The following is a 12,631-nucleotide window of genomic DNA, read 5'->3' on the forward strand; positions in this document are numbered from 1 at the left end:
TAAATCAACTGATTGAATCAGAATTTCCTGATTACAAGTACCCGAGAAGATTAAGGCACTAAGTGTCGAATGGGATACAACTTCAGATCCGTTGACCATCAAATCAACGGAACTAGATACCACCAACTTAACAATAGGGAAACTACTATCACAAGTCAGTAAGCCTTTCAACCCCTTGGGACTAATAAACCCCATACCAATAAAGGGAAAGTTGATCATGCAAGAATTCTGGCAAGCCAAAAATAGGTCAGGACAATTCCCTAACAACTGCCTTACAAGAAAAATGGCAGTAACTAACAACGGATCTAAGTGTCCGAAACAACCAAGCTTCCTCGTATCATGAAGACTAACCAGCCTGTCAAGCTTTATGTGTTCTGTGACACCCCGGAAAGGCATATGGAAAAGGCATATGTTACCGTAGTATATCTAGCATCGAACGAGCAGGCAGCTCTCTCATGCTTGGCTTAGATCCAAAGCTAGGGAGGCACTGTTAAAGAAACGGTCAGTGCCACAGATATAATTAACTGCCCTACTGTTAGGTGTCAGACTGGCTCATTATCTGACCAAAACTTTAAATAACCTCCAATTTGAAGAAACAGTGGTATGGTCAGATAATGAAGTACTACAGTGGGTGAGAAATAATAACAAAACTCCCTACGTGAGTAACCGCATTACGGAAATCCAAAAATTGTCAGCAGGGTACAAATTGAGATATATACCCACCAAAGAGAATCCAGCTGACTACCTCTCCAGAGACCCTGACTTTACAGCAATTAGCCAAAGCTGAGAAGTTGTTCAATGGATTTTAGTGGCTAGGCAGTGACCAGTGGCCTAAATAAAAGCCACACGTCATTGTAACCAATGTTACTGTTCCCACTGAGACACCAGAACCACCTTGGATCTTGGCAATTGATCCTAATCAATACTCTAAACTGAATAAACTACTAGGTGTCACACAAATGGGTGTTTGTTTCCTAAACAAAATAGGAATCAAATATCAATTCCCTTGTCCCTTAACCCTCGGGCCGCTAGGAGTCGAAATGGGATTAACACCCACAGGAGCAACAAAAAAAAAATCCCATTTCTTTTCTTTTTAATCTCTTTATTTGTGTTCCCTGAGTACGGGAAAAATAATAAACAAATTTAATTGCACTTACCATTGACGTAAATGAGCCGAGAAGATAGGCGATGACGTCACGCCTCATCTTCGCTGGACCGTTGTGCGCCCGGGGTGAGTCACCGCGAATTTATTTTCGCGTTATTATTTACAGTATCTATGGCGTATTTTACACCCATTTTTTTCACTGGTGTGGTTCAATATGTTCTCACATGAATATATATTATGATAAAACTGTTGTCAATGTATATTGTATCCACATATTAGTGTCACAAATATTTGCACAAAAGTTTTATTTCTCAATAAAATATACAATTTCTTATGATTTATTTCCACTATATACACCCACTTATTCTGCATTTACATGTTTTGGCACTAGTCTTGGAAATTTAGAAGTCATCAAGACTGTGATACTCGTTGAGACATTGGACATGGCACAGAGGGACCTGACACGCTATGCACCAAGTCATAGCGTGAAGTCATCTCCATTTTTCTTTTCTGTTCCCTCTTGGTTGTTGACCAGCATACAACACATGCACGCTGGCCTACTACACACTTTCCAGTTGGGGGTAAAAACCTGAGATTGTGTGTCAAAAAGGCATCCCTGTAAGCAAGCCCGGGTGTTGGAGCATGGTGCAATACCGGCTTCAGAATGGGCCTCTGTATGCCACGAATTACTTTGCCAAACTTCTGTAGTAACTGTATTACTCCAGTAAAATTGAATGCACGGAAATTATGTTTACCACCTGTTTTGACAAGATACATATTGTAACTGTTCAGCATTGTTACGTCAACAAGGTGGAAAAACATTTTCTTGGTCCACTTCACTGTTTTCCGTACACACTCTACTGTCCCCACCATCATATCACATTAATCCACCAAACACATGTTTATGTTATAGTCCAAGACACAATCTGGCTTATAGATTAGTTCTCTGGTGGTTCTGTTCACCTTGACACTGTCCAGCATTGTTCCAGTGTGAATGGTGGTCAACATGTTCACTTCACGCCTGTCTTACCACCGCCCTGAAAGTATTCCACCTATTTTTCTGAGCTCGCAATCACCAACCTGCATAGCACCTGGAAACACTGGCATTTCCCTTCGTTTTGCCTTCACTGTGCCACACACTGCAGTTCTATTATCAAGCAAAAATCTTGTTAGCAAGGGACTGGTATAATAGTTATCTGTGTATAATATGAGGCCCTTGTTTAGATATGGTGCAAGTAGTGCCTTCACAACACTACCTGAGAAACCATGTTGGTCATTAGCAGGAATGTCTACATTTGTACCCGTATACATTATCATGTGTAACACCATTCCTGTTTCACAGTCACAGAGTACAAAGAATTTCAATCCAAATCGGTGGCGTTTGGGGGGAATATACTGCTTGAAGGCAAAACGTCCTTTGAAAAGCACAAGGGATTCGTCAATCACAAGCTTCTGAGCTGGTACATAGAAATCCCTGTACTTTCCGATAACTTCATTCAGGACGTGCCTTACCTTCCAAAGTCAATCGTCATCATTTGCAAAGTGAAGACGCCTGAGAATTATTGCAAATCGGTCTCGAGACATATATTTGCCGAACATCAGTGTTGGAACAGTGTGGTCTTTGCTCCAATAATGCTCGATTACGTGTTTGACACAATGTTTCATCATTGTGTCAAACACAATGCCAAAAACACATACATTTCACCTAAAGTCGTATCATTCCATCTCTGCAAACGTGAATAATCGTATAACTCCTCCTCATCAATGAGATCAGTCGCATATTTGTTCGTTTCATGAACAATATATTCCATTAGCGGCTCATCAAAATATGCAGTAAAATAGTCCATTTCACAAAAATATTTGCACCTTTATCAGGGAAAATGTCTGTAATTCCAACATTCAAATTATCAAAAACAGGAATTTGTGGAACAAAATCTGTCCCATCACTCCACACAAAAACACCGGGTGTCTTTCGAGAGCCAATAGCGGCACCACGGCGAGGGTACAGTGGACCAGGAGCTGAACCAGGTCTAGGAACAGTAAAGGCGGGCAGGAAGGTGATGGAAAATTACTCGATGTTGAGGGTCTTTTTTTCATGTGGTGCCATGCGGTGCCGCATGGCTTGGTCAGATGCTGCTGACGAGACAAGTTGTCGCTTGGCAACACCACACACTCCACTTGCACTAGTGAAACTATTTTCTGATTCTAAGTCACTAAAACCGGAAAAAGATTCACCTTCTTCAGACTCGTCGAGCAAAACATCAATATCTTGCAAGGGAGCACATCAACTGTGTGGTCTTGCACAAATTGGGGTCAAGTGAGGGCGAGGAGGCATGGGCGAGATGCTAGGCCTAGCCCTGGTGGAGCCAGCATGTTCACATTCGTCGTTGGTCGTATCCACCTCTGAAGGCTGTGTGTAGTCATGATCAAAGTCTGAGTCATCAATATCAGACTCATCACCATCCGGGAACAAATTACGATTAATTTCATCCTCGGTCAGAGGTCGCGAGGACGGGGCGTTTAAATTATAGTGGTAGACACGAAAGCATATATAAATGATGTGCGCGGTTTTGGTTTTGTCACTGATATCATATATATATATATATATATATATATATATATATATATATTATATATATATATATATATATATATAATATATATATATATATTATATATATATATATATATATATATATATATATATATATATATATATATATATATATATATATATATATATATATATATATATATATATATATATATATATATATATATATATAATATATATATATATTATATATATAGTATATATATATTATATATATATATAGTATATATATATATATATATATATATATAGTATATATATATATAGTATATATATATATATATATATATATATATATATATATAGCATCTCGCCCATGCCTCCTCGCCCTCACTTGACCCCAATTTGTGCAAGACCACACAGTTGATGTGCTCCCTTGCAAGATATTGATGTTTTGCTCGACGAGTCTGAAGAAGGTGAATCTTTTTCCGGTTTTAGTGACTTAGAATCAGAAAATAGTTTCACTAGTGCAAGTGGAGTGTGTGGTGTTGCCAAGCGACAACTTGTCTCGTCAGCAGCATCTGACTATATATATATATTATATAGTATATATATATATATATATATATATATATATATATATATATATTATATATATATATATATATATATATATATATATATATATATTATATATATATATATATATATATTATATATATATATATATATATATATATATATATATAATATATATATATATATATATATATATAGATATATATATATATATATATATATATAGTATATAGTATATAGTATATATATATATATAGTATATATATATATATAGTATATATATATATAGTATATATATATATATATATATATATATATATATATATATATATATATAGTGTATATATATATATAATATATATATATATATATATATATATATATATACATATATATATATATATAATATATATATATATATATATATATATATATATATATATATATATATATATGGTCGCCAGACTGTAGATTCCATAATCAAATTTTGTAGTCTGCTGGAGGTACGACACTCGGAACGGAATGAGTTGTCCACCTTTGCCCTTTTGAGACCACTGGGGTAGACTACACAGCTCTAACACTAACATGCACTAAAGACATTGTTCCAGTGAAGGTGTACATCTGCCTATTCACATGTGCCACAACAAGGAGAGTACATATAAAAGTGACTCCCGACATGAGTGCTGAGGCATTCATACAGGCTTTCCGCAGGTTTGCTGCCCATCGATCCTGCCCCAATGGTGGCAGTGGAAGCATGTCTGAGGGAAATCTGGAATCACAAAGCGGTACACAATGTTCTGAATCAACGGCAGTGTCACTGGAAGTTTATACCCCACAGAGCACAATGGCATGGAGGCTTCTACGAATGGATGGTGGGCACAGTGAAACGCTGTCTGTGAAAAGCCTTCCACCATCAAAGGATAGATCTCCAGTAGCTACAAACCATTGTCACTGAAATTGAATCTTAGGTCAATAACAGACCACTGACCAACCTCTTTTGGCGATCTCTCGCAACGTGAGTCACTGAGTCCATCTCACCTGATGTTCAGAGACTTCCTAGCCTCTAGCATTCCTCATGGACGAGGGACCAGAAGATCCTTCATATGTAGGAGAGTGACTTGGTTTAGAGCTATAAACATCTGTCACGAGTAACTAGTCGGTTGTATGACATTTGGACTAGAGAATACCTAACTGCTCTGAGAGTATCATTACGGGGCAAACAACCTATACAACAAAATTAACTTAAAACCTGGAGACATTGTTCTGGTGGACAGTGGTGAACCACACTAAAGGTGGCCTATAGGTCATATAGTCTCTCTTTATCCAAACAACCAGGGTATCTTGAGAATAGTGCAAGTAAAGTGTTGCGGCACCACTACTGTCAAAACCTTAGAGAAACTAATTCCTCTGGAGCTAGCAGGGAACTAAGTTGCTTAAAGAACCATTCCCCATCCCCCCCAACCTACAGCTCCAGAATGTCCAGAAAGGACAGCAGCAGCAGCACAACAGTGCAAATTAGAGATTAAACCGTATTATAACTGAAGTAGTTTAGTACCACCAGTTAGCAGGAAAATGAGATTGCCTAGAGACTTCCAACACCTGCAACTCTAGTGTGAGACGTCCGTCAAATACAAACTGACCTTCAAACATGTCACTAATATAATCTCAGATTTATTGTATAATTCAAACATGTCCTCTTGCAAATTACGTCTGAATTTGGCCGCTTGCCCGTATGGTGAAAAATGGATGTAGTTTGGAAGTGAAAAATAATTGAAAATAAAAAAAAATACCCCAAAAACAGTAAGTTAAGGGTCTTCTGGTAGGTTAGGAGGGCAGGAAGTTCTCCTAAGGTTTCAAAACGTTGTGAAAACCGTGAATTGAAAATTTCCTCTCATAACTTAAGCGAGTAAGCCGGAGGATTCTAAACAGAAAACGGGACAGTACGTCACTTTCATGAGCCGATTTCATTTCAAATTACGTTCATTTTTGGCCATAGCATGCATACGAGCGAAAAGCGACGTTATTTTAAGAGGATGGGTTGATAAGTCTGATGAGTATCAATGTTTGTCAGGTCTAAACAGTGAACTCCGACTCGAGTTCCCCCCCCCCCTTCCCCTGGAATTATACTGCAAATTCCGACACGAAATTACAAACACCTAGCATACCAAGCCAAAACAGTTATATTGGGAACATACTAATATTACTAACCCACTAACCATCATATGACAAGTCATTAAAGAAATTAAGTTTAGTAAGAAGGGCATGGCTTCTCAGAGAAAATGGGATGTTGCCACGTCAGCAAACTCGCTATTTAGCCACAATATTTCTTTAATGAAAACATAAAACTTCCAGTCTATGCGTTAAATATCATAATAAGCATTCTTTAGAACTGGATTTATTAATTAAATGCCAAACAAATCCAAGGTCTACTTCTAAAAGTCCCTAATAAGGAATTCAGAACCATTCTGATGGATGCATCCCCAGCAGAGTCTTGGAAGGAGACGCGACGCCATTGTGTGCTTGACCAGGCAGACGCCAACACACAGATAACACATCTCCAGTCAACACGTGCACGTATCATCCATACTTCTCACAAATTTTGTGATATAGAAACCACACAAGTCCGCTCAACCCATGATTTCGCTACCTTAGGAAGTATTGTACCCAGTCTATTAGTAGACTATATAAATTCTATTTGTCATTATTATTAAATATTTGTAGTCCGGGTTATAATGCAAGAGAAAAAACAAGTGCAGTTCAAGGGAAGAAGAATTAACATCAATTTTATCTTTGGCAACACGAGACATTCACAGTCGCCATTAAGGCCCCACCCAGCAAGATCCCAAACACATGACTGTAGGATGCCCAATATCTATTATAAAGTTATCGATTTATGAGCGGACATGGTTACCAGTTAACTAACCCATTCTGCAGTAAATTAGCCTCTAGTAACCTATTGTTGTTAATCGATTTATTGATAAGCTACGTACATAAACCCCCCATACTTGTGAGCAGGATAACACCTAGAAGGATAAATTAATATAATACAGTCCATTTTTAATTAATAACAATAAAGTTTAATAAATTAATAATGTAAAAATATGCAAGTAAAATCCTGTTTGGAAAATTCCCCAGTGTCTGTAACATCTGAGGCAGATGTTAAGTCGTCTGCCTCTAAATATCATCATTGACGTGCATGGACAATCTACTTTATGACATTAACACTTTTTTTTATATATATTTTGTGATGTAAGTGTATGTCATGACCCAGCATATACCAGTTATGACTGGAGTCTGGCCCTAGCTTCGGTAGGGGTCGGACGTGTTGCATTGGCGCTCCAGCAGTTGGTGTTGTTTGCCAGTTCAGCCGATGAGGGTGCTGACGTAGCTTTACGATGGGGGTCCCTCTACCCCCTGTCGTCCGGGCTCAGTCTGTGGGACTAGAGTTCTCTGTGCGGGCTGGTTACCCGGAGATTGCACTGGCTTGTGAGATGCTCTCTGTCCCTGTGTTTGCGATTGATGGGGTCGAGTTGGTAACGGCCCGTAGGGCGATTGTGAAGTTCACAGAGGAGGTGGCGTATCGTGATTTTCTCCGGCGATACGAGGGGCGGACATTACCCCTGCCGGATGGTGCGGGCACTGTAACCCTCTCTGATAGAAGTGGTGCACTTACTTACGTCAGTGTGCATGGGGCTCCTTTGGAGTTTCCAGAGGGTCTGCTACGGCGGTATTTCGGCCGGTTTGGCGCAGTAGTTAGTGTGAGGGTGAACGTGGTGTCTTCTAGTCCTCCTAAGGGTGTGAGGTCTAACATTCGCACCCTGGGCATGAGACTCCGGGCGGATATTCCATCCTCTATGCGCTTTATGGGGTACAACGTTCGGGTGTTTTACGCCCGCCAGCCGCAGACGTGTTATCGTTGTGGTCTTTTGGGCCATCAGGCTGCTGCCTGTTCTGCACCTGCCGTTGTACCAGTGAATCTCTTCAGTGAGGAGGATTTTCCGCCACTTCCTGTGGGGGATGATTCGGTGGATGTGGACGTCTCTTCGGCTTATGAGGTGCCCTCTGTTTCAGCTGTTGCTCCGCCTGTTGCGCCCCCTGTTGTTGTCGCCTCTACTCCGGTGGTTGTGTCCTCACCTAGTGCTCAGCCAATTCCGGCTGGTGTCCCTGAGCCTCTTCCGTCTGCTTGGGCCCCTCGTCTTCCGGTTCTTCCTCTGCTGCGCCTGTCCTGGTCCCTGCACCCTCGCCGTCTGTGCTGGGTGATGGGGTGGATTCAGAGCCTCCTGCTGTGTGTGGTCCGGTTCCCCCTGTGGTAGAGGCTGCTGCCGTTCTGCGACGGGCGTTGGTTCGCCCGGTTCGTGAGGCCTGTGGTTTTGGGTCCGCCTCCGGCTGTGAGGATGTGCGGCCAGTGCCCAAGCGTTCCAGGCGTTCTTCTACTGCTTGGGCTGATGTGGAGGACTACGACGCAGGTGGAGCTTCGGGCGATGATGTGGCAATTCCGAGTGCTTTGCGCTCTACGTCGCTGGTGGTGGTTGATATCCATGTGTCTGCTGTTGACGATGGTTGTGCGCTGATTTACCTCCTGTTCTTTCTCCTGCAGAAAGTTCTACGCAGTGGGAGGTGGTTGCTCCTACAGACGTGGGTGGTGTGGGTTCTGGTGCGAACCGAGGCATCAAGCTGGTGCTGAAGGATGCCAAGCATGGGGGGTCCCAGCAGGTACAACGTTCGGTGGTTGACGCGGGGCCCTGTGAGGCAGCCGAGGAGGCTCCCAGTGCGCTGCCCATTGCCCGGCCTCGTGGGGAGGAGCCTCTCCCAATCGTCTTGGCCTCCGGAGTGGCGCATGGTGATGAGCATCCTTTGCGGTTTGACATTGTTGACCGCATGCGTCCTGTTCTGTGGTGCCCTTCTTCCATCTGGATTCGACGGGCTCGGTGTTTTATTGTGGGTGTGCCGGAGTTAATGCCTGATCCTCGTAGGTTCGTAATGAACCTGTTTCGGAGGACGTCATGTTACTTTGGGAGGCGTATTGTATTCGATTCCCGGCGGCGGAGTGGCCGGATAAGTATGAGAAATTTTAGTAGTCTGTGTGCTTGCTGTGTGTTTGGTGTGTGCTTGGACCTGTGGTTTGTTTGCAATGTGTTGTACCTATTGTGCGCCCTTCAGGCCGGTGTTATGTTTGTTCTCGTGACCGTTGTTTTGTTGTCTTTTTCATTATATTTCTGTTTTTGTTGTCGGCCCTTCATTCCGGTGTTTAGTGTCTTTATATAAATTTGTATTGATTTGTTTTGTGCTGAAGTGTCTTGTTATGTTTCTTGATCTTTGTTGTTTTATTCTCGGTCCTTCAGGCCAGTGCATGTATGTTGTTGTGTTTGTGCCTGTTTTGTTTTCAGGTGTGCGTGTTTTGCTTGTTTATTATTATTGTTTATTTTGTCCTCGCTTTTTGTTTACGGGGCGGATGGCTTGGTGTGTGTTTTTTATTCCTGTATTGTTTGTGCTGTGTGTTTGACCTGGTGTTTTTATATTGCTTTACCTGTTGTACATGTTTGTTCTTTATGTTTTGTTTGGAATGTATTGTGTTTGTCCTGTTCTGTTTCCTGCTATGCCTCTTGATGTATGTTTTGTTTATCTGGAGGTTTTGTTTTGTGATGTTACTGTGATTGCTAGCTTGCCATTATATTATGTTTTGTGCTTTGATGTATGCTGTATTTTTCTATGTTTTTCTCGTGTATGTGTTTTGTTGTGCTATGCTGTCGGCCCTTCTGGCCAGTGGTCTATTGTTTTCCTTTGTTCTGTATTCTGTATTGTTTTTATTGTACTAGACACGCAGTTTGAGATCCCTAGATATCTGTGTATATATGTCTGTAAACTTCTTACCGGTATTTGTGTAAGAGGTATTATTACTAAGGTAATCGATCAGTTTTATCAGTGTGTTTCACAATTTAATATATTTGACTGTGTGGTAGGTGACATATTCATTTTTGAGACGGGTAAAGACTTTGCCAAAGTTTCATGGTTTGTGGATTTCAGATAAATTCCATGACTTTTTGGACTTATAAGTGAAGTTTTCCTAGTTTGTGGACATTTTTTTTTATTTTTATTTTTACATGCAAGCATGCTTATAAGTACAATAAAAGCAAACAAATACAACATAGAACTAAAGAACAAAATTACAAAGCACAAAACTTGCAAAAGTACAAAGGAACAAAATTATTAAACAAAAATGCCAGCCGGAAGGGCCCACCACAAAACAACAATAATTACAAACAAAACACAACAAGTAATTTAAACACATCGGAATACAATACAGAAATGAAACACCAGAACACAAATATACAGAACAAGCCTACGTCACCTGAAACACACACGGAGAGGCACCAACACAAAACGATAATAGTAATAATAATAATAACAAGAAAGGAAATACAATTATATAACAAACAAAAGGAAAAGCACAATGGCAAAACATGATGAAGAGCATAAACCCAGGCCGGGTCACGCCAACAGCCTGAAGGGCACTCAATACGACACAATCAAGCGCACAAACAGCACCATAAAAACATAGAACCACAAAAACATAACACAAGAACATGGCATCTACAACCAGACACACACACTTAACCAAACCCCGGACCACACAGGAATCGGACACACACAGGAACCGGACACACACACACACACAAGCCACACAAATAAACCCACAACAACAAACCGGAGCACGCAGGAACCGGGAAACAAACCCTCCCCACCCACCCACACACACACACTCCACAACCATGCACACAAATGGAAACAACCCACAACACACAATATACAAAGGAATTGTGGGCGAGGGATACATTTCTCAGTGACAGGAACATGTTTCTCAGGGAACGAAGCCCAAGGATACTTCGGCTTATAGGCCTCCCAAATCAAATATTCCATGTCGGTAGGGGGACGATCCTCCTGCCACCGTGGGCCCTGCATAAACTCAGGAATCTCCAGATCAGGCGGAAACGGCCACTCCTGAAGCTCAGTGACGCAAGTCGCATAACGAGGCTGGGGAGCGCAAACCACGTCCTTCGAGGAAGCAGACGACACCGAAGAAGCGTACGAGGGCTGCTGAGACGGCCTCGTCGCCGTACGCACAGGAGCAGGGGACGGTCGACGAGAGGGTAACACCTCCACCGAGACCGCAGGAGACACTGAAGAGACGGCTGGAGATGGAAGAGGCATTGAGACCGCCGCCGATGAAACGTGGAACGAGGAAGGAGTTACAGAACCCCCAGAGCGACCAGCCTTTTTCAACACCATCACCAGGCCACCCTGCTCACCACGAACCTCAGCAGGGGGAACCACCCCAACGAAGAACCGGAGCCATCCGACACAGGCGACGCACCCGAAGCAGGATCCGCAGACACCATACCAGAAGCGGAGGCCGAAACACCGGCACCGGCATCCCCAGGCAAATGCACCTCCGCCACCACAGTAGTATGCAATGCAACTGGAGCCACCCTGCCATCGCCGGAAGATCCACAATTGACGAAGTCGCCAACGTCAGCCCACGCAGAAGAAGAACGCCGGGAACGCTTAGGCTCTGGCCACACATCATCAGACCCGGAGGCTGACTCAGAGACACGCGCAACACAAGCCGGACAAACCGATGCACGTCGTAGAACGGCAGCATCCTCAACCACATGGGGCACCAGGCCAGGCACAGGAGGAAGCGCCAGATCCACCCCAGCACCCAGCACAGCCGGAAAAGACAGAGAGGGTTCAGAGACAGGGTCAGACGCAGCAGAGGAAGAACTGGAAGACAGGGGATTCGAGCAGAAGGCAGTCGGAAGAACCCCAGGGACACCAGCTGGAGTAGGGCGATCACCAGGCGATGACACAACCTCTGGAGGAGAGGCGACAACAGAGAGCGCAACAGGCAGCACAACCTTCGACACAAGGGACACATCTGCGGCTGAAGAGACGTCCGCACCGACCGAAGCCTCCTCCACAGAAAGTGGTGGAAAATCCTCCTCACTGAAGAGGTTCACGGGCACAATGGCAGGCGCAGAACAGTCAGCAGCCTAATGGCCCCAGAGGCCACAACGATAACACGTCCGAGGCTGGAGGGCGTAAAACACCCGAACGTTGTATCCCTATAAGACGCACAGAGGACGGAATGTCTGCCCGGAGCCCAACCCGTTCTCGCAAATTTAATAAGTCAATATTGACTTATTAAATATGTGCATAGGTGACATACTTAACATAATAGTTTCCCTTGAAAAGCTTCATAGAAAACACCGACCTTACCTAACCTACTTAGTATGTTAAGATAAGCATCTTATTGCTTCGTAATTACAATTGTTACCTAACCTATACCTATAATAGGTTAAACAGTCTCCGTGGTGTAGTGGTAAGACACTCGC

Source organism: Procambarus clarkii, chromosome 20, assembly GCF_040958095.1.
Source record: "Procambarus clarkii isolate CNS0578487 chromosome 20, FALCON_Pclarkii_2.0, whole genome shotgun sequence".
NCBI classification, from domain to species: domain Eukaryota; kingdom Metazoa; phylum Arthropoda; class Malacostraca; order Decapoda; family Cambaridae; genus Procambarus; species Procambarus clarkii.